The 27823-nt window shown below is 49.5% G+C and overlaps 1 protein-coding gene across 5 annotated transcripts in view; it reads right to left on the bottom strand.

Moving 5' to 3' along the window:
- Window positions 1–26828, bottom strand: part of LOC142256469 (carnitine O-palmitoyltransferase 1, liver isoform-like) — a 111300-nt gene extending 84472 nt beyond the window's left edge. For 2 of the 5 annotated variants that reach the window (XM_075328171.1, XM_075328167.1), the window contains exon 1: window positions 3303–3388. The gene's annotated coding sequence lies outside the window, so the exon portion shown is untranslated. Of the gene's footprint in view, window positions 1–2843; window positions 2924–3180; window positions 3256–3302; window positions 3389–26716 lie in introns of those variants that run through there. The other 3 variants (XM_075328168.1, XM_075328169.1, XM_075328170.1) reach the window with 3 other exon arrangements.
- Window positions 26829–27823: the final 995 nt, after the last annotated feature.

Genomic DNA, 27823 nt, shown 5'->3' on the forward strand with positions numbered 1-27823 from the left:
CAGCCCTCAGTGCTGCTCGTTCTGTGCAGCGTCCCGCCCTTCCCCTGCCTGTCAGGGCTGTGGGCGGGAGGAAAGGAAACTAGGCCGCAAAAAGCCGGGGACTCTAGTAATAAACGCGGCCGCCGTAAAAGCGCGGCCGGCGTGGAAGTCCCCGGCGCACTACAAGTCCCAGCCGCGCCGCAGTTGGCAGCGGCGGTCAGTGCGGCAGTCCCTATACATAAACACACTCAGCAACGCTGAGTGTGTAATGGCACATATTAACCCGGTCAGCGCCGCGGTCCCCGGTGCACTAGCACACCCAGCAATGCTGTAGTGTTGCTGTGCGCGGTCCCCACAGGGATACAGAGTACCTCCAAGTAGCAGGGCCATGTCCCTGAACGATACTCGGCTCCTATCCAGCAGAGTCCTCGGGAGCTGTGGATGAAGCACGGTCTCCTGTGCCTGGAGACCGATAGGATCCCACTTCCACCAGAACCCTGAGGGGGATGGGGAAGGAAAACAGCATGTGGGCTCCAGCCTCCGTACCCGCAATGGATACCTCAACCTTACAACACCGCCGACAAGAGTGGGGTGAGAAGGGAGCATGCTGGGGGCCCTATCTGGGCCCACTATTCTTCCATCCGACATAGTCAGCAGCTGCTGCTGATCAATCTGTGGAGCTGTGCGTGCGTGTCTGCCTCCTTCGCACAAAGCAAAAAACTGAGGAGCCCGTGGGAGCACGGGGGGTGTATAGGCAGAAGGGGAGGGGCTTTACACTTTTGAGTGTAATACTTTGTGCGGCCTCCGGAGGCATAGCCTATACACCCAATTGTCTGGGTCTCCCAATAGAGCGACAAAGAAAAAGGGGGCAAAAGCGTGTTTAAAAAAGGGGGCAAAAAAACCCAACATTTAAAAAAGGGGCAAAAACCCATTTTAAAAAGGGGCAAAAATGCATTTTTCCTGCCAAGATGCAGAAATTTCTGCAACCAAATACTGAGCGTCTGCACATACCCAAAAACTGCTGTACAAACACAGTGTGCACACGTTACAGCCCGAGCAAAGTAGAGGCAATTTGATGAAAACTCATGTCCACCTCTGCATAGAAACTACTGTATTAATTCTCTAGAAAAACATCTTTAATGACGAAATTTTTCCTTATGGTCTAAGAGGAGCCTGAAATAAAAAAATGCAGTTGCTTTTTTAAGTGCAGAATCACAACATTTCTGTAACAAAAAAAAATGGATGTAAAAACGCTGCACAGGATCTGCACAGACACAAAAAAACTATTAAAAAAAAAAAGAGAAAAATGCAGCAAAAAAATGTGGAAATTTTTTTTGCATATTTTGATGCAGACACTTACTGGAAAAACAAACAGCGTTTCTGTGCATGGATCTGCTCACATGTGCGGCACGGCCACGGTTTATGGCAGCGGAGGGGAAAAAAGGGGGCTTTTTGGCAAGTGGCCTAAAGGGGTTGTCTGCCGCTCTCTTCCCCATAGGGAGGTGCCGATGGTGTCGTGTCCCCTGTGTATATGTCTGAACAATGCATGATCGGCATTATTTATTGCTTTATAGATGTGAAAAAAAGTCAAAAAAACAACCCCCAAAAAATGCTAAAAAACACCCGAAAAATAATGTTTACAGGAAAATACCAGCATAATGTTTAAAAAAAAATACATGGGAATCATGACAGTGTGTGCATTGCACAGTGTCACAATCTACAGAGACTACAGAGTATCAAATACATGGGAATCATGACAGTGTGTGTATTGAACACAGTCATAATCCACATAAAGAGACTGCAGTTTTCATATACAGAGGAATCATGAAAGTGTGTGTATTGCACACAGTCACAATCCACAGAGAGAGACAGCAGAGTACCAAATACATGGGAATCATGACAGTGTGTGCATTGCACACAGTCATAATACACAGAGAGACTGCAGTTTTCAAATATAGAGGAAACATGAAAGTGTGTGTATTGCACACAGTCACAATAAACAGAGAGACAGCAGAGTACCAAATACATGGGAATAATGACAGTGTGTGTATTGCATGCAGTCATAATCCACAGAGACTGTAGAGTGTCAAATAAATGGGAATCATGACAGTGTGTGTATTGCATGCAGTCACAATCCACATAAAGACTACAGATTATCAAATACAGGGGAAATCATGATAGTGTGTATATTGCACACAGTCACAATTCGCATAGAGACTGCAGAGTGTCAAATACATTGGAATCATGACACTGCATTCATTGTACAGTCACAATCCACATAGAGAGACTACAGAGTTTTCAAATACAGGTGAATCATGACAGTGTGTGCATTGCATGCAGTCTCAATCCACAGAGAGAGACACCAAAGTTTTCTAATATATGAGAATCATGACAGTGTGCATTGCACAGTCAATCTACATAGATATTGCAGAGTATCAAATACACAGGAATCATTACAGTGCATGCATTGCACACAGTCACAATCCACAGAGAGACTGAAGAGTTTTCCAATACATGGGAATCATGACAGTGTGTGCATTGCACACAGTCACAATCCACAGAGAGACTGAAGAGTTTTCCAATACATGGGAATCATGACAGTGCGTGTATTACACCCAGTGACAATCCACAAAGACTGCAGTTTTTATTTCAGCCCCTGTAAGACATAGACTAGTCTCTATATTCGGCTGGACGCCTGCAGTCACTGTAAATGAATAGCGCCAACATATTCTGTGACATTTTACACTCAGAATGCTCGGGGAGGCGCCGCCGTGAGCACCGGGTCTCAAAACTGTCAAATAATATTTTTGATTCTAATTGCAACCAATAACGACCCAGCTGAGAGCAGTGATTTTCGGCTTCACCTGCACATCCAAAAAGAAAATGCCCCAAAATATGCTGGGGGGCGTCAGATTTAGGCCTTTTGTCACCCTGCTCAGGTCCAGTTTGGCGCTTCCTCTGCTGCCCCCAGTGGCGACACCATGACTATGACACACACAACCAACACCAGTGGCTGAGCTCAGTGATTGGCTGCAGCGGTCACAACAAAGTGGCGGTTACTGAGATCCACGGGGGTGACAAGATCACTAACTGAAGCGCCAGTTATCAACTGCAATGGTTCCCCAGTCACCCCCATCTATAATAGCACATCCAGTGACGTCACATCTGCCTGTCAATCATTCATTAAAAGCACTACGTCACCAGGTCCTCAACAGCTCCATTTCCAGTCCGTTAAGGTTCACAAAAAACAAGCAGTGTAGTTATATTACTTCCTGTGCCCGGTAATGAACGGTACCGAGCACGGGCATCATCTCACAACTCACCGTACGGGACAGCGCATGAGCCGGGAGGTCTTGATTATCCGGGATGATATCGCGCATGCGCAGACCCGCAGGTGGAAGCGAGAACCGGAAGATAGCGCGCATGCGCAGTGGGCAGCGTGACGTCACCAGCGCTGCTGCTCGAAAATGATAGAGCTGAAAAAGCAGCAATGCAAATATCATAAACAGCGAAAGGAGGAAGCGACTGAGGATGATGGGGGTGGTGAGAGCAGAGGATCATGGGAGAGGGTGCTGAGGGTGCACACGAGCACTACCTGCCTGTGCGCTGCAATTAGTTGGAATGCCTTTGGTCAAGAGGTTGCCCTGCCCTGTGATGATAAGGAGGGGGATGGGGAACTGGTGAAGAATGCTCTGGAAGTTTGTGAAAAGTCATCAGATCAGTTCACACATAAATGTGAATGTATCAGGCTGAGAAATCGACCTAAAAAAACTGAGATCCTAAAAATATTTTTTTGTGTCATTTTGGAAAATTGCGGTTATTATATTTATATTATGTTTTTATTATTTTTATTTTTGTATTGTTTTTTTAAATGTTTATTGTAATTTTTTTATGTTTGTATTTCATTTTATCTTTTTATTGTGTTGTATTAATAAATATATAATATCTGGATATATTATAATAATAATAAGAAGATATATAATAGCGGGATATATAATATTATTCATAATAGTAGGATATATAATAATAGCAGGATATTATTATTTATTATTATAGCTTATATATTAATAGCATGATATTTAATAATAGGATATATATTACTATTAATAGCAGTATAGATTATAAAAGGATTATAATATTATTAATAATAATAGGATATATAATAATAGCAGGATATATAATATTAATATCAAGATTATATAATAGCAGGATATATAATATTAATAATAGCAGAATATATAATAATAGCATGATATAATAGGATATATAATATTATTATTATTAGCAGGATATATAATAGCAGGATATATAATATTAATAGCAAGATATATAATAGCAGGATATATAATATTAATAATAGCAGCATATATAATAATAATAGCAGCATATATAATAATAATAGCATGATATATAATAATAGCAGGATATATATTATTATTATCAGGATATATAATATTATTATCAGGATATATAATAGTAATAGCAGGATATATAATATTAATAATAATAGCAAGATCAATAATCATAATAGCAGGACACAATAATAATAGCAGGATATATATATGATTATTATTATCAGGATAAATAATAGTAATAGCAGGATAAATAATAATAATAATAGGATATTTAATATTATTTATTATTATTAATAATAATAATAATAATAATAATAGGATATATTCACGCAGGGCGCGATTTAGGGTACTTTCACACTTGCGTTTTTTCCCTTCAGTCGCTATCCGCCGTTTTGGAAAACAGCGGAATCCGTTAACGGATTCGGCTGTTTCCCATAGACTTGTATGGATGACGGATTGCGATAGATGTACCTGCGTTGCTTCCGCTGGCCGACGCTGCGTTGCTTACGCTGGGCGGAAGGAACGCAGCATGTAACGTTAATTGCTTGTGTTAAAATGACGCCGAGTGGCGGATTCCGTTACATCCGTCAATAGTTATAATGGATCCCTATAGTGGCGGATTCCGTTGCAAAGTGCATTAAAACGGAATCCGCCGCTGGATTCCGCTTATTTCTACTGAGCATGCCCAGAATGAAAAAAATGGAAAAAAAAAAACGAAGCCGACGCATTCCGTTAGATGGACGCCAAACGGATGCAACGGATGCAATGGGTCCGTTATTTCACAGGAATCAGATAATGGATTCCTGTGAAATAACTGGCCCGTTGCATTCGTTGACACCACAAAAATAACGGATGCGTCAAAACGACGCAGCAACAGACCCAGCGGATTTCGCCCAACGGAAGTGTGAAACTAGCCTTAGGGTACTTTCACACTTGCGTTGTTTTCCTTCCGTTACAATCCGCCCTTTTGGAAAACAGAGGAATCCGTTAACGGATTCCGCTGTTTCCCATAGACTTGTATGGTTGACGGATTGTACCAAAAGGACCTGCGTTGTTTCCGCTGGGCGACGCTCCGTTGCTTCTGCCCAGCGGAAGGAACGCAGCATGTAACGTTGTTTTGAGCAGCGGAATCCTCTGGATTTCACTGTGCATGCTCTTTTTTTTTTTAAATCACAAACTTTATTTTGGCTCGCGGTGGCCGAACGTTCAGCTGAGCGCCCGGCCGTCGGCAAGTGACAGCGCTCAGCTGAGCGACCGGCCGCCGGCATGCCCGGGCGTCTGCAAGTGACAGCGCTCAGATGAGCGCCCGCCCGCTGGCATGCCTGGCCGCCGGCATGCCCGGCCGCCGGCAAGTGACAGCGCTCAGCTGAGCGCCCGCCCGCCGGCATGCCCGGGCGCCGGCAAGTGACAGCGCTCAGCTGATCACCCGGCGGTCGGCTGCAGGGAGCGATCAGCTGATCAGCCGGCTGCAGGAAGCGATCAGCTGATCACCCGGCGGCCGGCTGCAGGGAGCGATCAGCTGATCACCCGGCGGTCGGCTGCAGGGAGCGATCAGCTGATCACCCGGCTGCAGGGAGCGATCAGCTGATCACCCGGCGGCCGGCTGCAGGGAGCGATCAGCTGATCACCTGGCGGTCGGCTGCAGGGAGCGATCAGCTGATCACCCGTCAGCCGGCTGCAGGGAGCGATCAGCTGATCACCCGGCGGCCGGCTGCAGGGAGCGATCAGCTGATCACCCGGCGGCCGGCTGCAGGGAGCGATCAGCTGATCACCCGGCGGTCGGCTGCAGGGAGCGATCAGCTGATCACCCGGCGGCCGGCTGCAGGGAGCGATCAGCTGATCACCCGGCGGCCGGCTGCAGGGAGCGATCAGCTGATCACCCGGCGGCCGGCTGCAGGGAGCGATCAGCTGATCACCCGGCGGCCGGCTGCAGGGAGCGATCAGCTGATCACCCGGCGGTCGGCTGCAGGGAGCGATCAGCTGATCACCCGGCTGCAGGGAGCGATCAGCTGATCACCCGGCGGCCGGCTGCAGGGAGCGATCAGCTGATCACCTGGCGGTCGGCTGCAGGGAGCGATCAGCTGATCACCCGTCAGCCGGCTGCAGGGAGCGATCAGCTGATCACCCGGCGGCCGGCTGCAGGGAGCGATCAGCTGATCACCCGGCGGCCGGCTGCAGGGAGCGATCAGCTGATCACCCGGCGGTCGGCTGCAGGGAGCGATCAGCTGATCACCCGGCGGCCGGCTGCAGGGAGCGATCAGCTGATCACCCGGCGGCCGGCTGCAGGGAGCGATCAGCTGATCACCCGGCGGCCGGCTGCAGGGAGCGATCAGCTGATCACCCGGCGGCCGGCTGCAGGGAGCGATCAGCTGATCACCCGGCGGCCGGCTGCAGGGAGCGATCAGCTGATCACCCGGCGGTCGGCTGCAGGGAGCGATCAGCTGATCGTTCACAATAGTCTGCCGCCGGTAAAACTGTAAAAAAAATAAATAAATAATCAAAACGGATTCCGTTGTTTTGCAGCATCCGTTGCATCCGTTGTGCCACTATATGCAACACATCCGTTACATCCGTCACACAACGCAATGCAACGGATGCCGTTCAACGCAAATGTGAAACTAGCCTTACCGTTTGCACTTTTCACATTTCTTTTTCTTGTGGTATTGACCGGATATTTTGCAACAAAATACTGCACACAATTCATGAATCCAGTGCAAAATATGACATGCAAAAGGTGTGAGATTTTGGAAATCTCGTGCATTTTTTTGGGGGGGTTTTTTCCTACTGAATTAAAAAACTGCAGCTTTTTCTTCAGCATGTTAATTTTTGCAGCATTTTTTTCAGTTTAGAAAGCAATGAGTGCAAAATAATGCAACCTAACGTTATTAAACATGTAATGCAGACAAAAGACACATTTAATTGGCAGAATAAACTTTTTGTAAGTGATTTCTTTACTGCCAAGAGAAAAAAAAAAGCAGAAAAAAAAACGCCTAAGGCTTTGTTCACACAATGGCTTTTTCAGGCAGATTCTGCTTGAAACCGCATGGAAAAAGCGCTAAAAAAAGACAAAAGGAATTAATAAAACGACTTGCTGTGTTCTCTTTTGTCACTTCTTGGCTTCAATCCTGTTTTTTTTTGTGCAGCATATATGTGTATAAGGCTACGTGCGCACGCTGAGTTTTTGATGCAGAAATCATGCATCACAAAATGGGTTAAATCCACACTGAAAACTCAAACACCACAAAAATGCAATAATCAAACTCATCAGAGTAGATTGTTACTGCTAATTTTGGTGCGGACACATGCTGAATCTATATGGAAAATATTCAGCGTGTCCCCACATGTGAACATGGCCCAAGGCTACCTTTATATTTACGCTAATCATAACTTTAACTCAAATTGTCGCGGTTTGCTACACCATTTTTGCAATTGCTTACTACAGGTAAAGCCTAAAATTAATGCGTGTCACCACTTTACAAATGGTGACACTTTGTTGTGTCAGCGGTTTGTGATTTTTTTGTTCCACAGCTCTAGATAAATTCCTTGATGGTCTAGTATCCAAAATGGGGTCACTTGTGGGGGGAGCGCCACTGTTTCGGCACATGGAGGCTTTCCAAATGGGACATGGCATCTGCTATCTATTCCAGACAATTTTGCACTCTAATGCCGGCGTCATACAAGATGATCTATCGTGCGATCGCACGAGCGATCGTAGCCGCCCCCGTCGTTTGTGCGTCACGGGCAATTAGTTGCCCGTACGCACATAGTCGTTTACCCCCGACACACGTATTTACCTGCTGAGCGACGTCGCTGTGGGCGGCGAACATCGTCTTCCTGAACATCCTCTTACCCCCGTTACACACCGGCCGGCCATTAGAAGCGGAGGGGCGGAGATGAGCGGGACGGAAACATCCCGTCCACCTCCTTCCCTCCGCATTGCCGGCGGGACGCCGGTAAGCTGTGTTCATCGTTCCCGGGGTGTCACACGGAGCGATGTGTGCTGCCCCGGGAACGATGAACAACCGGAGCACAGAAGAAGAAACGACTTTTTGAAAATGAACGACGTGTCAACGATAAGGTGAGTATTTTTGCTCGTTCACCGTCGCTCGTAGCGGTCACACGATATATCAAACAATGCCGGATGTGCGTCACTTACGACGTGACCCCGACGACATATCGCCCGATATATCGTACCGTGTGACGGCATAAAATTCAAATGGCGCATTTTCCCTGCCTTGTGCCTAAACAGTAGATTTCCACCACATTTCGGTGGGGAATCGGTGTACAGAAATTGCACAACAAACTGTGCTGTCCATTTTCTGCTGTTACCGTTGTGAAAATGGAAAATTGAGGGCTAAAGCAATAATTTTGTGGGAAAAAAAAGGTAAACTTTACATTTTTTTCTTCCACATTGCTTTAGCTCATGGGTTAATTATCTTCTTGAATGTTTTAGAATGGTGTCACTTTTGGGTATTTTATGTCACGTAGGCCTCTCTTTCACACGTCAGTGATTCTGGTACGTATGTGATAGTTTTTATACCTACCGGAATCACGGACATACCCAGGCCCATTAAAATGAATGGGTCTGTGCAAAAATCAGTGATGTCTCACTGACCGTGTCTCCGTGCAGCGTACACGCGTGTCCATATGCTCCGCATGGAGACTTGTCCGTTTTTTCTGGCATCACTGATGTCCCACAGACCACACTATGGTGTAAGCCATTAAACACGAACCAGAAAAACACGAACATTGAAAATAAAGTGCTTTATAAACTCACCCGTCTCCAGCGACGCTGTGTTCAGCCTCTGCTGCCTCCTGCTTCCAGCCCAGCTAATTAGTCTCATGCATATGTGTCACAAACCACCGGGGGGTCACTCAGAAATCCCCCGCGCTGGCTACCAGTACGTCACAATCGGGGGGTAACAAGTGGGGGTCACCCCTCCTTTATACCTCCCGACCGACAGACAGAGCACGTGACGCGCTCTCTAGCGCCCCTCTTATAGTCAGGCCAATTATGGAATTGCCCGACCATAAGCAAGGAGGCCGCTATACTACTTATGCCGATTATTGAAGGGTCCCCGGTGAGAGTAAGGTATATATTCCCCCGACCTCCGCGGGCAGAATATATAAAATCTCCCCGAATCTCACTGGCCTCCCCACAATAATCCTTGGCACAAACTCGCTGCCACCAACCGCTTTACGGTAACTATTAGCCGAACACACAGACGTGGGATTCAAGATCGAGATAACAGAACAGCCCAAGATTAATTATATAATTTAATCAGCCTAAAGCACACTAGAAACTACAATATATACAATAGGGAATCTACAGAATATACATATGTCAGAGTACAGTTACAATCAAAGCATGGGTTACAAACAGGCATACACAGTTCCAGCAGTTACCTTGTTGCGTCTGGCCACAGGGGGGCGCTGTACCCAGGTTTCTAGGATCCTTCCCACAGATGTTTCCTACACGTGCCCCCAGCGAAAAGAACACTGGAAAATGGCCGAAGTAGGGTTATCAACCTGGGCAAATCCAGGTCCCCTCCTACCTTAGTGACCTCAGAGGGAGCACTGCTCCACCCCTGGCTTGAGTTATGGACAATCCACAACATGGAATATGGGCCATAACTTTGCCTGGGAGCGTCGTAGGCGGACGCCAATGCTCTCATTGTGACAGTTATGAATTTAGCTACAGAACGAGGGGACTCATGACCTGTCTGCCAGTTCCCCATTGGCTGATATCACGCCTGGGGCATTTCCCAATGTCCTGCTCCCATAAAAAGGGTGTGCCGGCATCGTCCGCATGCGGAGACACCATTTTTATGGTTGCCATATTTATCGGAAATATGGCTTGCGAGATATGAACCATTTTTTACTGGAGTCGTTCTGTCTGGCTATTTCCATAGCCTTGCTAACTAGCTAGCAGCCCCCACTACAGGGTCACGGCAGGGAGTCATCCTGTGTCCATTGTCCCCAAGCCACCTAATTTCCATATCACAGGACATGGCTATGGAGGTGTAAGTGGAACACTGAGAACAAGAAGGGAGGGGGCACTGCCAGGGAGTGATGAGGGATTATGACTGGAGTCATAATTCATCTTCATATCCCGGGATTTGCCTCACACCTCCCCCCTTTTGAGGGCGCTAGGGGGCAGCACACTCCGGTGTTCCCCCGTGCGCCCGTCCGCGACCTCTCCTTGTCGGGACAGCCCGTCTGCGTTACCGTGGTCACGGCCCCTTTTGTGGCGAATGGTGAAGTTGTATTGCTGGAGCGCAAGGCTCCATCGCAACAATCGCCCATTCGTCCCAGAGACGGTGTGCAACCAGCTGAGGGGATTGTGGTCCGTCTCCACGATGAAGTGGCGCCCGTATAGATAGGGTTGCAGACGCTGCAGGGCCCACACTATGGCCAGGCACTCCTTCTCCATCGTGGAATAGGCAACTTCCCTTGGTAACAGCTTCCTGCTCAGGTACAAGACTGGGTGCTCTTGGCTCGCAGAGTCCACCTGGCTGAGCACCGCACCGAGGCCGAAGTCACTGGCGTCGGTCTGTACTACAAACGGCCGCGTGAAGTCGGCTGCCTGTAGCACGGGCGGGCTGGACAGGGCGTCCTTTAGGGCCCGGAAGGCTGTCTCGCAGTCCATTGTCCAATCGACTGCAGAGGGCAGCTTCTTCTTGGTGAGGTCCGTCAAGGGCTTTGCCAGGCTACTATAGCATGGAACAAACCTCCTATAGTACCCAGCGGTCCCCAAGAAGGACATCACCTGCTTCTTGGTCCTGGGGGTGGGCCAGGATGCGATGGCTTCCACTTTCTCAGGCTCGGGCTTCAGTGTTCTCCCACCTACCCGGTGACCGAGGTACTGGACCTCGCTCATGGCCAGCTGACACTTTCCCGGCTTGATGGTCAAACCTGCCCGGTGGATCCGCCTGAGCACCTGTGCTAGATGCTCTAGGTGGTCCTCCCAGGTGGGACTGAAGACGGCAATGTCATCCAGGTACGCGGCCGCGTACCCTTCAAGTCCCTTGAGCAGGGTGTTGACCATCCGCTGGAAAGTGGCAGGGGCATTCCTCATCCCGAATGGCATCACCGTGGACTCGTACAGTCCAAATGGGGTAATAAAGGCAGAGCGTTCCCTGGCCTTGCGAGTCAGGGGGATCTGCCAATATCCCCGGCTCAGATCCATGATGGTCAGGTACTGAGCCCCGGCCAACTGATCGAGCAGGTCATCGATGCGTGGCATTGGGTACGCATCGGCGACCGTGACCGCATTGAGCCCCCTGTAGTCCACGCAGAACCGAGTGGTTCGGTCCTTCTTAGGGACGAGGACTACAGGCGAGGCCCAAGCGCTGTTGGATGCCTGGATCACCCCCAGCTTCAGCATCTCGTCAATCTCCTGGCGCATGTGTTGCTGCACCTCCAGGGAGACCCGATATGCTGAACGCCGGATCGGGGGATGATCCCCAGTGTCCACGTGATGGACAGCCAAGTCAGTCCTTCCGGGCTGGTTGGTAAACAACCCCCGGAAGGGGAGGAGGGTGGCCCACAGCTGGGACCGTTGGTCTTCCAAGAGCTGGTGGCCAACCTCCACATCCTCAATGGATCCGCCTGCCCTAACCTGGGCTAGCATATCCAAGAGGGTTTCCGCTTCTCCCTCCTCGGGCAGGTTGCACACGGGGAGCGCACATGCCTCCCGCTCATGATGTGCCTTCATCATGTTCACATGGAAGGGCTTCCGCCTTCCACGGGCAGGGTCCAGGGTGACCAGGTACGTTACAGGGTTGAGCTGCTGGTACACGAGGTATGGGCCTTCCCAGGCTGCCTGAAGCTTGTCCCGTGGTACGGGGACCAGTACCCACACCTTTTGACCCACTTGGTAGGTCCTCTCACAAGCGTTCTGGTCGTACCAACGCTTCTGATCGGCCTGGGCTTGAGCCATATTGTCGTGTACCAGTTGCGTCAAGGCCTGCATTTTGTCCCGGAAGCGCACGACATACTCGATAACCGACACTCCAGGGGTGGCCAAATCCCCTTCCCAAGCCTCTTTCACCAGAGCCAGGGGGCCCCGCACACGTCGCCCGTACAGGAGCTCAAACGGTGAGAATCCTGTTGAGGCCTGTGGAACCTCCCGGTAAGCAAATAACAGGTGTGGGAGATACCGCTCCCAGTCACGCCCATGGGAGTCGACCAACATCTTAAGCATCTGCTTTAAGGTGCCATTGAACCGCTCGCACAGGCCATTAGTCTGTGGATGGTACGGGCTGGCCACCAGATGTCGCACCTGGACTTGCTTACAGAGGGCCTCCATCAGCTGGGACATGAATTGGGTCCCCCGGTCAGTGAGCATTTCCTGGGGAAAACCCACTTGGGAGAAAATCTCCAGCAAGGCGGTGGCCACCTTGTCAGCCCGAATGGATGACAAGGCCACTGCTTCTGGGTTCCGGGTGGCATAGTCCACTACCGTTAGTATGAAGCGTTTCCCGGAGCTGCTGGGGATGGCCAGCGGGCCGACCAGATCCACAGCCACCCTCCTGAAAGGCTCATCGATGATTGGCAGAGATACCAGTGGGGCTTTGGGGTGTGGCCCCGCCTTCCCCACTCTCTGACAGGTTTCACACGAACGGCAGTAGGCAGCCACATCGGCCCCCATTTTTGGCCAGTAGAAATGCTGGTTTAACCTGGCCTTGGTCTTAGCGATCCCTAGGTGTCCGGCCATCGGAATCTCATGTGCGATCCGCAACAACTCCGTCCGGAACGGATAGGGTACCACCAACTGTCGGTCCCTGGGCCACGCCTCCGGTGAACCCTGCTGGACCGTGGCCCGGTACAGCCGTCCTTGGTCCCAGACCACTCGCTCCGGGTCCGAGTCCGAGGGAGGCTGTGCCGCCTGCTCCTTAAGAGCTTTCAGGCTGTCGTCAGCTTCTAACGCTGCCTGAAACCCCTGACTAGATGTGGCCAGAATCGACGAGACTGTCACATCTTCGGTCAGTACCCCGGGACCTGTGTCCTGGCCTCCACCTGACTCGGCTGCCACTGGGTCAGAAGGGGAAGAGCTATCGGACCTCTGGGAGGCCCCTTGGCTTCCAGCACTCCCACTGCGGGTGACAGCGGCCACAGCCGCTGCGACCGTGGGTCGTGCCTGCTCCTCCTCCGTTCCTGACCAAGTCGCCGGTTCAGGCAGACCTACCTGGCTTCCTGACACCCCGGTTGTGGGGGAACCATGCACCGAGATCTTACCTGGGAGCACTTCCGCTCCTGGACCGGCCCCAATCTCACCTGCCTGTTCCCCTCCTGCAGCAACAGAACCCCGCTGTGAAATCTCTGGGGACCCCACATTTGCTGTGGTAGCCCCCACCCCACACACTGGTCCTCCCCCTGCAGCACCCTGCTCTCTGCTTATCCCTGCAGAGGGCAACAGATCCCAGCTCACAGGCTGGTTACTTGTAGAGGCATTGTCACACCTTTCTCTGACCCCCTCCCCTGTCACAGCTGCAGCTGAGTGTGTGTCTATGGTGTCTATGCAAGCAGAAATATCAGAGTTCACTCCCTCCTCCCTTACATCATTCATAGATAACACATTAACATTGTTAGGAGTCATGTCAGTACGGGCTGAAGGTTCAGCCCTTGGGGGGGGGCCCAAACTGGGAGGTTATCTGCCCCAAATCTGTCCCAAGTAGCACGTTTGCAGGGATCCGATCAGTTACCCCCACCTCCCTCACCCCCCGCCCTGCGCCCCAGTCCACATAAATGTCAGCAACAGGCAGCGCCGGGTCAGTGCCTCCAATCCCGGAGACAGCGAGGGTTTTTCCAGGGATCAAGTCTTGGGGGGACACCATCTCAGGCCGCACCAGAGTCACCTCCGAGGCGCTGTCTCGCAGTCCTATGGTCACAGACCGGCCGACGGTGACAGGTTGGAAGCTGTCCAGGGACCTACCACCACCCCCACCCACACAATACACCTTGGGCGGCCCTTGGGACGGGGACGGAGCCGGGGCCTTGGGACGCTGAGGGCACATGGCCTTGAAGTGTCCAGGTAGGTTGCACTGGTGGCACCGTCTTGGTTCCGCCACGGGCCTGGAGAGGGGAGTTGAGGGGGACACCCCCTGCAGTCTAGGGGCAGGTGGGGCAGTCGCCGAATTCATCTTACCCCCTCTCCAGGTGCTGCTGGTGGCCGCTCTCCTGGCCTCAGGGGCCCGGTTGTTGGTGTAGTCATCGGCAAGGGCAGCTGTAGCCGTGGACCCCTTTGGCTTCTGGTCTCGGATGAACTGGCGGAGATCCTCAGGGCAGTTCCACCAGAGTTGCTCCGTGATGAACAAGTCCAGGATCTCCGGTCCGGTGGAAAGCTGCAGGCCTTGGGTCCAGTGGTCGGCAGCTCGGGCAAGTGCCCGCCGGTGGTCAGCCCAGGAGTCCTTTGGTCCCTTCTGTAGGCTCCGGAACTTCTTGCGGTAGGACTCTGGAGTGAGGTTGTACTGTTGGATCAGGGCCCGCTTGATGGTGTCGTAGCCCTGATCTGCCTCAGCAGGCAAGTCCCCAAGGATATCCAGGGCCTTACCCCTTAAACGGGGGGTCAGGTATTTGGCCCACTGGTCCTTGTCCAGATGGTGCTGCAAGCAAGTCCGTTCAAAAGCAGTCAAGAAAGAGTCCAAGTCTCCATCCTTCTCCAGCACTGGGAAGTCCTCAACACGGACCTTTGGAAGTTTGGTGTCTCGAAGGTCACATGTGGCTGATGAGGGCCGGAGCTGAGCTAGCTGCAGCTGGTAGTCACGGTCTGCCTGTCGCTCTCGCTCTTCACGCGCTGCCTGCCGCTCTCGCTCCGCAGCCTCACGCTCTGCGTGCCGCTCCGCAGCCTCAGCGTCACGCGCTGCCTGCCGCTCTGCCCTGCGCTCTGCCAGGAGTTCCTTGTAGCCCTTCTGGTCTCCAGCCTGGAGAAGGGCCATAGCCATTTGAAGAAGGCTATCCGAGCCTCCCAGGCTCGGTGGAATGGCACGTGGTGATCTGCGGCACGCTGCAGAGCTAGGCGATTCACTGTCCCTTTCAGAGCGGAGGGCTGGCATCTGGCTCGTTGAGGAACCTTGGGTGAGCTCCTCCTCATCTTGTCCAGCAGTGCCAGGTTGCGCAATGTCCTCGGCAGAACGGTTTTCTGGCGTCGAGCTCCTGGAGGACTCGTGGGCAACCTCCTCATTGCTGTCCACAGCACCGTCCTCCCTCTCTTCGGCTCCTGCCTTAGCATTGGCCAGTTGCATAGCTCTGCTCCTGGTGCCATCAGCCATTCTTGCAGACTTTTGGTCACTGACACAGAACTGACACCTGATGCCTCCACACACCTTACAGTATCTGCACTCTGACACTCTAGTGTTGAGCTAGTCTGAAGACCCCAGCAGCCACAGCTGCTGCAGGCAGTCTTTAGTGTCTGGGAGTATGGGTCTCACACTCACACACACTATTATCTCGATCCCACCGCTATGCCACCAATATGTCACAAACCACCGGGGGGTCACTCAGAAATCCCCCGCGCTGGCTACCAGTACGTCACAATCGGGGGGTAACAAGTGGGGGTCACCCCTCCTTTATACCTCCCGACCGACAGACAGAGCACGTGACGCGCTCTCTAGCGCCCCTCTTATAGTCAGGCCAATTATGGAATTGCCCGACCATAAGCAAGGAGGCCGCTATACTACTTATGCCGATTATTGAAGGGTCCCCGGTGAGAGTAAGGTATATATTCCCCCGACCTCCGCGGGCGGAATATATAAAATCTCCCCGAATCTCACTGGCCTCCCCACAATAATCCTTGGCACAAACTCGCTGCCACCAACCGCTTTACGGTAACTATTAGCCGAACACACAGACGTGGGATTCAAGATCGAGATAACAGAACAGCCCAAGATTAATTATATAATTTAATCAGCCTAAAGCACACTAGAAACTACAATATATACAATAGGGAATCTACAGAATATACATATGTCAGAGTACAGTTACAATCAAAGCATGGGTTACAAACAGGCATACACAGTTCCAGCAGTTACCTTGTTGCGTCTGGCCACAGGGGGGCGCTGTACCCAGGTTTCTAGGATCCTTCCCACAGATGTTTCCTACACGTGCCCCCAGCGAAAAGAACACTGGAAAATGGCCGAAGTAGGGTTATCAACCTGGGCAAATCCAGGTCCCCTCCTACCTTAGTGACCTCAGAGGGAGCACTGCTCCACCCCTGGCTTGAGTTATGGACAATCCACAACATGGAATATGGGCCATAACTTTGCCTGGGAGCGTCGTAGGCGGACGCCAATGCTCTCATTGTGACAGTTATGAATTTAGCTACAGAACGAGGGGACTCATGACCTGTCTGCCAGTTCCCCATTGGCTGATATCACGCCTGGGGCATTTCCCAATGTCCTGCTCCCATAAAAAGGGTGTGCCGGCATCGTCCGCATGCGGAGACACCATTTTTATGGTTGCCATATTTATCGGAAATATGGCTTGCGAGATATGAACCATTTTTTACTGGAGTCGTTCTGTCTGGCTATTTCCATAGCCTTGCTAACTAGCTAGCAGCCCCCACTACAGGGTCACGGCAGGGAGTCATCCTGTGTCCATTGTCCCCAAGCCACCTAATTTCCATATCACAGGACATGGCCATGGAGGTGTAAGTGGAACACTGAGAACAAGAAGGGAGGGGGCACTGCCAGGGAGTGATGAGGGATTATGACTGGAGTCATAATTCATCTTCATATCCCGGGATTTGCCTCACAATATGCATTTATGCACTGCAATGCCGACCCGGAAGTAGCTGCAGAGGGGAGACAGAGGCGGCCGGAGACAGCATCGCGGCAGAGATCGGCACCACGGACAGCAGGAGCAGGGACAGGTGTGTATAATTGCCTGATCTACATGTGCTATCACTGATCACGGATAACACATGGAGAACATGCCCTCTAAGTGCAGGGTCAGGAAGGGGTTAAGGGCATAGAAATTAAGGTTGAAAAATTGCAAAATTATAAGAATTTGTCAAATTTTCAATATTTTCATAAACAAACGCAAATCATATTGACCAAAACTTACCACTGACATGATGTAGAACATGACACAAAAAAACATTCTCCGAATCACTGGGAAATATTGAAGCGTTCTAGAGTTATTACCCCATATAGTGACACTGGTTAGACTTGTAAATTTAGCCATGTCAGGAAGGTGAAAACAGGCTCAGGGGTGAAGGGGTGATTGTTCACCTATGTCTTGGCGCATACACTTGCTTTATTTTGTTTGGAGGTGCTGGTCAGTTTTGTTTTTTTTTTTGTAAGAACTGTAATCCTATATAGAACCTGAAGATAAGTGTGGCGCTATTCTTCAAAGAAGGCAGATTTTTTTCTTCTTCTAATCCTGGACAACCCCATAAAACCAAAATGTCAAAATGATTTTGATTCTTAAACCGCCATTAAACTGTTATCTGCTTAGAAGGTTGACAATGATGTCTTGTATATTGTTGCAGAATTTATTATCCCTTTCCATTTGCCACCTCTTTTGTGGGTTTCGAGAAGCAGTAAAAAATGACTGTGGTATCTGACTACATACAGGATTGTAGTCTGTAACCAGGGGTGTAACGATCGCAGTCGCAGCGATCGCTACTGTGCTCAGGAGTACAGGTGGCCCGTCGGCCCCAGTGCCTGTAACTGAAACACATTGCAGCACAGAGACCCGTTGGGTCCCTGCACTGCTATATGCCAGCTGCCAATTAAGGCTATGAATATTCACTGTTCCCCACGCCTATAATCCAGGGCATGGAGAGCAGAGAATATGCCGTCACCCAGCAGCTGACCAAGCTGTTAGTGAATGATAGTGATGTAATTCGCTGTGCCGCTTACACGCTGCTCAGGTGCAGCATGCCATCATCAAAGGAGGACACCAGGGGAGCCGGGGAAAGGTGAGTATTATCAAAGTTCTTGTGCGGGACCCGGGAGTATTATATGTACCAGGATGAGGACATAAACCAGGCTGGGGCCATTATGGGGAAATGTATACCAGGATGGGGACATATATACCAGGATGGGGCCAGCATGGGGGCATATACCAGGATGGGCCATGATGCAGACATGTATACCAGGATATAGCCATGATGGGGTCATGCAGCAGGATGTGGCCATGATGGGGGCATATACCAGGATGGGGCCATGATAGAGACATATATACAAGGATAAGGCCATATATACCATGAAGGGGACATATATACCAGGATAGGGCCATATATACCAGGATGGGTGCCATATATTCCATGATATAGCCATGATGAGTTCATAAACCAGGATGGGGGACATATTTACCAAGAAATGGTCCAGGATGGGGGACATTAGTACAGGATAGGGGTCTGTACTACACAATGAAGGGGGAGGGGGCAACTTGTGGCTTTATAGGATTTAGAAAGCTACAACTGCCCATATATCTGACCAACGTGTGGGGGGGTGGGGGCATCGGACTCTAGTTCCGCCACTGTCTGTAACCATGGAAACATGAAGGCCTTTATAGAAGTAGTAGCCATAAAATGGCAAGGCATTTTTTTTAACCAAAATAAATTTAGAAAGTTGGTTCATTTTCTATTTTTAATGCCATGCCGAGGTATTATAGGTGGATATCAGGATTGCTGTTCAGTTTTACGGCCTTGTCCCAAGGTGACGATTTCGGATATAACCTGCCACACATTGTGCGGCTGTTGTCTTAAGTGTCCTGATCTATGGCGGTACGATCTGGAAGCAGTTTAGCTGCAGGGTGTGATATTGCTTAATGTCTACATTTACAAGGTGGCAATTATATTTATTTTTTTCCACATTATGACTCAGAATGGAGGGTGGATTTCTCAGATTGACACCCAAAGTACAAAACAACAACAAAAAAAATAGCTAAATAAAATCATCAAATGAACGGAAAGCCTCAGTATTTTGTATATTTTATTCCTAAGAGACAGACGTGGGTGCCGGCTTTACCTCTTACCCACATGCTGTGTGACTGAGTACATGGTCTTGTTGCTTAGCAACACACATGGTAACGACCATGTTCTGCACAGATCTGCTATCAAGGTTATTTATGATTGACTTGTCATGTCTAGAGGCTAAATGTATGCCGTAATGGTGTCATGTGTCAGTATTGTACACACTCGGTACCGGATGGCACCTCCATCTGTATATACTGGTGTCAGCACTGTACACACTCGGTATCGGGTGGCACCTCCATCTGTATATACTGGTGTCAGCACTGTACACACTCGGTATCGGGTGGCACCTCCATCTGTATATACTGGTGTCAGCACTGTACACACTCGGTATCGGGTGGCACCTCAAGGTGTATGTAATGGTGTCAGCACTGTACACAATCGGTACCGGGTGGCACCTCCATCTGTATATACTGGTGTCAGCACTGTACACACTCGGTATCGGGTGGCACCTCCATCTGTATATACTGGTGTCAGCACTGTACACACTCGGTACCAGGTGGCACCTCCAGGTGTATGTAATGGTGTCAGCACTGTACACAATCAGTACCGGGTGGCACCTCCAGGTGTATACAATGGTGTTATGTGTCAGCACTGTACACACTTGGTGCCGGATGGCACCTACATCTGTATGAAATGGTGTCATGTGTCAGTACTGTACACACTCGGTACCAGGTGGGACCTCCATATGTATGTACTGGTACACACTCGTGTCCGGGTGGCACTTACGTCTGTATGTAATGGTGTTAGGAAAAAACTGTGGAAGAAACAAGCGCAGAAATAGGGTCTTATCTGGTAGACAAAGGTATGCACAAGTAAAGACAGGTACTCACCTGCTTCAGTTGTGACTGGCACAACTCCAATATAAGCATATAGGCTGATAATGCAGCAGTGGTCAGCAGCAGCCCCGATACAGAATTTGCAGATAACAGGATGGCTGGGAGAAAAACGGGTTAAATGCTGCGCTAGAAAACCACGATTCTGATGGATAGAATAAATCCTTTCCTTTAATGGCACAAGTCAACGCGTTTCGAAAGCATATCCGCTTTCTTCATCAGGACAAGACAGTACAAAAAAAGAGAACAGTAACTGGATACTGTTCTCTTTTTTTGTACTGTCTTGTCCTGATGAAGAAAGCGGATATGCTTTCGAAACGCGTTGACTTGTGCCATTAAAGGAAAGGATTTATTCTATCCATCAGAATCGTGGTTTTCTAGCGCAGCATTTAACCCGTTTTTCTCCCAGCCATCCTGTTATCTGTAATGGTGTTAGACTCGGTACCGGGTGGCACCCCTATCTGTATGTGTGATGCCCCTGGACTATCAGGTTGTCACAGGGTACTGCACAAGCTGCCCTTCCTTGCAGTATTCCGCCTCCCTCTTGGTTCTGGGTCCCTAACTAAATGGTGTTGCCTCCAACAGCAAATCAAATCCTAGATACACCCTGCACCACACCCACCAGACACACCAGTGGACGGCTTGAGTGGAATAGAGTCGCCCACCTGGGGGGTCAGGGAGGAACGGTGATGAGTGTAGTCAGTCAGTCAGTGTGTGTAGAGGAGAGAGGTTGGGAAGTAGCCCTCGAACTGTGAGGAGCTCAGAGGAAGTCGGGAGTGGTGACTCCTGAGTAATTGTCTAGGTTGCAGACGGTGGTCTGGGCCTAGAGGAGTCGGACCCCCAGTCGCAGGGAATTTTGTGGCAAGGGGCCTGGAATTGTCGAGGAGGACAGCCGGCAACCTAGCACTATCACGGTCTGGGACTGAAGGCACGACGGGGTACTCGGACCCTAGGTGGGGGAGTAGCTTCAGGCAACCCGACAATTCACCTGAGGAGAACAGAGCCTTTATAATCTGTTCCCATCCGCTCCAGAATCGGGGCATTAGCGCAACGAGAGGGATAGGACTTTCCAAATCCAAAACGGTCCAGAAAATCCCAAGCATAAGCCGTGAGAGCAAGCTCCCATACTTAGCCATAGTAGGGAGCGGGGCCCAGCTAGGTCCATGCTACCGGACCCACAAGTTGAAGTCAAACTAAGTGACAGGAGGCAGGTCACAGGTCACCAGGCAGCACCATTGCGGACGGGACCCGGACGAGCTCCCCTCAGCGGCAGCGGTACGCAGAGACTTGGTTTCCCCGGTTGTGAGTGTCTGCTTATGAATTGAGTACGAGGCAGTACCGTTGGGGATGGGACCCAGATGAGCTCCCCTAAGCGGCAGCGGTACCCAGAGACTTGGTTTACCTGGTTGTCAGTGTCTGCTTATGAACTGTGTGAGTATGAGAGTGACCCCTGCACCCCACGGCACCCCTCGCCGAGTCCTGGGGATCCCCCCTACCTGTGGATGGTTACAACACCTGGCTGCCACACATCATCACCCCGGGTACTCCCAACGGCAGCGGCGGTACTCCCCAAATTACCGTACACTACCGGTGGCATCACGAACTACATACCAATTCCCCTATAAATATCCCCCTTATATTTGAATGGCCGCACGACTACCGGGTTTGGAGACCCTCGAGCCACAGTGAACCCGGATCCGAGCAGCTCGGCTGCTTCCACAGGGGCGGCACATATGTACTGGTGTCAGCACTGTACACACTCGGTACCAGGTGGCACCTACATCTGTATGTACTGGTGTCAGCACTGTAGATACTTGGTACCGGGTGGCACCTCCAAGTGTATGTAATGGTGTTATGTGTCAGCACTGTACACACTTGGTAACGGGTGGCACTTACGTCTGTATGTAATGGTGTTATGTGTCAGCACTGTACACACTCGGTACCGGATGGCACCGCCATCTGTATGTACTAACAGATATATGCCCTGCGAGAAAGGATCGTGTGCCACAATCACAGATGCATGTAAGGATATCTGCATTGAGCTTTCAGCGTGATTTCCTATGACAAGGTTACCCCAGAAATTTTTAAGGGGGATTTAAAAAGAGATCCGTTCCCAAATGCTCCCCCCAAAAAAGTATAAAAATGCTTTGAATATGATTCCTATTCATTTTAATGTGACATTTTTCATCTTGTTCACATGACAAGGTTTTTTTCTGATGAGGTTTTGAATAACCCCTGGTGGAATAAATAAATTAGTCTTTTTCAGACTTTTTTTGAGCAGTTAAAAAAAATGGCACAAAAGCGCTAACAAACCGATCAAAACACCGATCCCATTAATTGTATGGGTAAATGACTTACTGGTCTTATGTGCGGGCTTTTGAACGTCTTCCAAACACTTCAGGGTTTCAAAGACGCCAATCTGTTAAAAGAAGCGACCTGACAATAACTGCAGGCATTTACCTCTTGGAAGTTAATCAATACTTTACCATAGACGGTAAAGGAAAGGCTAAAAAGACGCCTGTTTGTTTTTTTGAGTAATTTTTCAGCCATGTTTTAGCTTTTTATTACCGTTAGGCTATGTGCGCACGCTGTGGAAAATGCGCGGATTTTGCCGCGGATTTCTCGCGGAAATGCCGCAGATTCAGAAATCTACAGCACAGCTACTCCTCAGCCATTTCTATGGCATTTGGGAAATGCTGTGCCCACGCTGCGGATTTTTCCGCAGCGGAAATCATGCGGATTTCCATGCAGAAAAATCTGCAGCATGTCAATTATTGTTGTGGATTTACCTGCGGATTTTACCTATTCAATTGAATGTAAAAAAAAAAAAAAGCGCAAAATCCGCAACGAAATCCGCATCAAATCCGCAACAAATCCGCACAAAATCAGCACCTATGAAAAGGTGCGGATTCCGGGGGAATGCTGCGGATTTAGCTGCAGAAAAATCCGCAGATACAGAGTCCCGTGGGCACATAGCCTAATTTTTTAATGGATTTTAAACATGCTTGCAAAGCGCCAGTTAACAGGAAAAACAAAATCTCAGGAAATGATCAAGAATAGCTTAAAAAAATGCTTAAAGCAATTGTCCACTACATTGATGGCCTATCCTTAAGGCCGCTTTACACGCTGCGACATCGCTCAAACGATCTCATTGGGGTCACGGAATTTGTGACGCACATCCGGTCGCTTTAGCGATGCCGTTGCGTGTGACACCTTTGAGCGATTTTGCATCATTGCAAAAACGTGCATCGGTGACATGGGGGTCCATTCTCAAATATCGTTGCTGCAGCAGTAACGAAGTTGTTCCTCGTTCCTGCGGCAGCACACATCAGTACGTGTGACACCGCAGGAAGGAGGCACCTCTCCTTACCTGCCTCCCGCAATGCGGAAGGAAGGAGGTGGGCGGGATGTTCGTCCCGCTCATCTCCACCCCTCCGCTTCTATTGGGCGGCGGTTCAGTGACGCAGCTGTGACGTCGCTGTGACGCTGAACGAACCGCCCCCTTAGAAAGGAGGCGGCTCGCCAGTCACAGCGACGTCGCAGGGCAGGTAAGTAGTGTGACGGGACTGGGCGATGTTGTGCGCCACGGGCAGCGATTTGCCCATGTCGCACAACCGATGGGGGCGGGCACCCACGCTAGCGATATCGGTCATGATATTGCAGCGTGTAAAGCGGCCTTAGTGTCCAGGGTCCGAAATCCAGCAATTTCACCCGTTAGCCGATCTCCATGCTGTCGGAAATGCTCAGTTCCGGAGCTGCCCCATCATTCCTCATTGGATTTTTCCAATTCCTCCTGAACATACCCTCAGATTACTACGAATATATAACCAGTCCTGGTGACTTCTGCGGTAGGTCCATAGAAGACATTGGCTGCACAGCAGAAAATCTACAGCAAATCCAAAGAGGCAAAATTTTGCTGAATGAATGTTGCAGATTTATCATAGATCTGCGTTCCATCCTCTCTACAGCATTGTATTGTTTACATGCTGCCAAATTTACGTTAAGGAAAGCTGTGTGCTAACCACTGCAAGAGCTGTTGTAGAAGCCATACTAATTGTCCCAAGGTTTTCCTATAGAGATACTCTAAACTGGGTTCATCATCCATGAAGCTCTTCCTAGTGATGCCCATTTCTTGATTTCATTGGAAGCAGCATTTTGGTTTATTCCTGTGATTGTCCAGTGAAAGAAGATACCACCTATCTCCAGGAAAAGTGATACTGTCTTGATTTTGGGGTCCTAAGGCTTTCTTATAGAGATACTCTAAACTGGGTGCATCCTCTATGAAGCTCTTCCTAGCAAAGCTCCATTTCTTGATTTCATTGGAAGCAGGATTTTGGTTGACACCTGTGATTGTCCATTGAAAGCAAGATACCACATATCTCCAGGATAGTTGATAACATGTTGATTTTGGGGGTTGGACCTACACCGATCTGAAAAATGGGGAACTTTTATCCCTGTTGAATGTGCATGCTAGACTGCTGCTCAATTCATTCTTTATAGAGCTCCTGAGCGCTGCACTAAGCCTTTTATGACAGCCCTGTAGAGAATGAATGGAGTGGTGGTCGGGCATGCACCCTGGAATGAGAATACAAATTCCCTGTTCTGCTCACCGGCGCGGATCCTTGAGGTCAGTTCTCACCAGCGAGAATCCTTGAGGTCAGACTCCCACCAATCTGCAAGTTTTCACCTATCCTGCAGATAGGTGGTAAGTTGGTAACTTGTTTCATTGGACATGGCAATATCTAATGTGTATGGTGTACTTTGTTCCTCCACGCGTAAAATGTTTTATAAGCCAGATCAGACACCCCCATACTTTGCACTGACGAGGGGCAAGCACCCCGAAACACCGTGTCTGCAAATTGGGATTCTGATCTGGCTTATATATCCTGAGTCATATTGCAAAGGATTGTCGAAAATCCACTTGTGACTTTTAGGATCGCTACTTCCAATAGGTGGCGCTGTGCTAGAGTTTGTCTCCTTTACTGGAGAGACAATTTGAATATTTCCCAGAGGGGCATTGCAGCTATAAGTCCCCTTACCTGGCAGCCAGACTGGCTTGCAAAGTCTCCTTAAGGAGAATAGTGTTCCCCCGTGGTCCCCACATAGCTTTCTCATGAGCCAGATCAGACACCCCCATACTTTGCACTGACGAGGGGCAAGCACCCCGAAACACCGTGTCTGCAAATTGGGATTCTGATCTGGCTTATATATCCTGAGTCATATTGCAAAGGATTGTCGAAAATCCACTTGTGACTTTTAGGATCGCTACTTCCAATAGGTGGCGCTGTGCTAGAGTTTGTCTCCTTTACTGGAGAGACAATTTGAATATTTCCCAGAGGGGCATTGCAGCTATAAGTCCCCTTACCTGGCAGCCAGACTGGCTTGCAAAGTCTCCTTAAGGAGAATAGTGTTCCCCCGTGGTCCCCACATAGCTTTCTCATGAGCCAGATCAGACACCCCCATACTTTGCACTGACGAGGGGCAAGCACCCCGAAACACCGTGTCTGCAAATTGGGATTCTGATCTGGCTTATATATCCTGAGTCATATTGCAAAGGATTGTCGAAAATCCACTTGTGACTTTTAGGATCGCTACTTCCAATAGGTGGCGCTGTGCTAGAGTTTGTCTCCTTTACTGGAGAGACAATTTGAATATTTCCCAGAGGGGCATTGCAGCTATAAGTCCCCTTACCTGGCAGCCAGACTGGCTTGCAAAGTCTCCTTAAGGAGAATAGTGTTCCCCCGTGGTCCCCACATAGCTTTCTCATGAGCCAGATCAGACACCCCCATACTTTGCACTGACGAGGGGCAAGCACCCCGAAACACCGTGTCTGCAAATTGGGATTCTGATATGGCTTATATATCCTGAGTCATATTGCAAAGGATTGTCGAAAATCCACTTGTGACTTTTAGGATCGCTACTTCCAATAGGTGGCGCTGTGCTAGAGTTTGTCTCCTTTACTGGAGAGACAATTTGAATATTTCCCAGAGGGGCATTGCAGCTATAAGTCCCCTTACCTGGCAGCCAGACTGGCTTGCAAAGTCTCCTTAAGGAGAATAGTGTTCCCCCGTGGTCCCCACATAGCTTTCTCATGAGCCAGATCAGACACCCCCATACTTTGCACTGACGAGGGGCAAGCACCCCGAAACACCGTGTCTGCAAATTGGGATTCTGATCTGGCTTATATATCCTGAGTCATATTGCAAAGGATTGTCGAAAATCCACTTGTGACTTTTAGGATCGCTACTTCCAATAGGTGGCGCTGTGCTAGAGTTTGTCTCCTTTACTGGAGAGACAATTTATAAGGAACGATACATTCTTATCTTGCACATGTTTCATTTCCGAGACGTCCATTGATAACTTCCAATATTGTAGACGTAAACATTTGCAAAAGCTTTCTAGACATGATATCAGAAACAGTAGCCGGTTGCAACATTACAGAGTATCTGCAGATAATAAGAAGACTTGAAAGCTTTTCACTAACTATCTGCTATCTACGACACTTATCTCATGGGCCATATCCAGGTCCCACTTATCTGCTCTTCTCCCATTTCCCTTCTTACCTTTTGTATCTTGGCAGTTCTTCCAAAACAAATGAAAGAAAGTAAGGATAAGACCATGGAAGATCCACCGGATTAGACCATGGAAGATCCACCGCTTGGCTTTGTTTCCTCTCTGATAGGACTATGTCAGCTCCAGCAAACAGGTTGGACGTGTTTGCATTACTCAAGTCAACGCCACAGTCGTGATTGAAGCAGAGACGTCTGTCAGGTAGGAGTGGCTGGAGGTTCTGCCTTTCAACGTATGTCCCACTACAAGCAGCTGATGGAAACTTGGTGTTTGGTTACCGTTCTATAATGTGTAACCGGAAATACTAAACCGTCTCTTGGACAGTATAACCTTTGGCCTTTATTACTTTTTATGAGTTTTAGCTTTTTATGGAACGGAATTTCCTTAAAGGGGTTGTCCACATACACCAAGCGACGTGTTGCCAAATCAATGATTTTTATGCCGGCATAAACAATACAATCACACAGCGAATGAGCGTTTTGCTCGTTCACCGGGTGGTGGCTGACATGTTTGCACGTGCCGATAATTGCAATCGAGAATGCAGTAGTGGTCAGATCGATTCTCAGCCCTTCTAAATCATGCTTTAAGAAATAGTGTACAATAAAGCACCACTCTAGCATTTTTGGAGCAAGCAACCTTGTATTATACTCACCTTCCAGCATCTTCATCTTCTATCGCCGTCTCCAGAGATTTGTGACCTGCCGGTGGCTCTAGTGTTTAATGGAGCACCGGAGGTCACAACTCAATACAAGTCTATGAGAGCCTCATTCCGGCTTCGTTCTGGCTCTCATAGAGTTGCATTGAACAGTTGTGACATAACTTCTCACTTCCAACCAGTCACAAGATGACACTGCTGGACTGTAGCTGCATTCATAAAAGGTGAAGCCACCAGGACGTGAGTATGTAGCACCCAGGGATATGGGGTACTCGGTTCCGGGCAGTGCCTCCCTTGGGAATGTCACGGTGGTGGCCGTTACCCGGTTCCGTGCCCTGGACCCTTTTTGTAATGGGGATATTTATAGGGAAGAATATGATAATGTTCATGTGGCGCCCCTGAGGCTTCCGTCGCCACAGGTCATTGCACCCCATCCAGCGGTGTG

Source organism: Anomaloglossus baeobatrachus, chromosome 11 (assembly GCF_048569485.1).
Source record: "Anomaloglossus baeobatrachus isolate aAnoBae1 chromosome 11, aAnoBae1.hap1, whole genome shotgun sequence".
Taxonomy (NCBI): Eukaryota; Metazoa; Chordata; class Amphibia; order Anura; family Aromobatidae; genus Anomaloglossus; species Anomaloglossus baeobatrachus.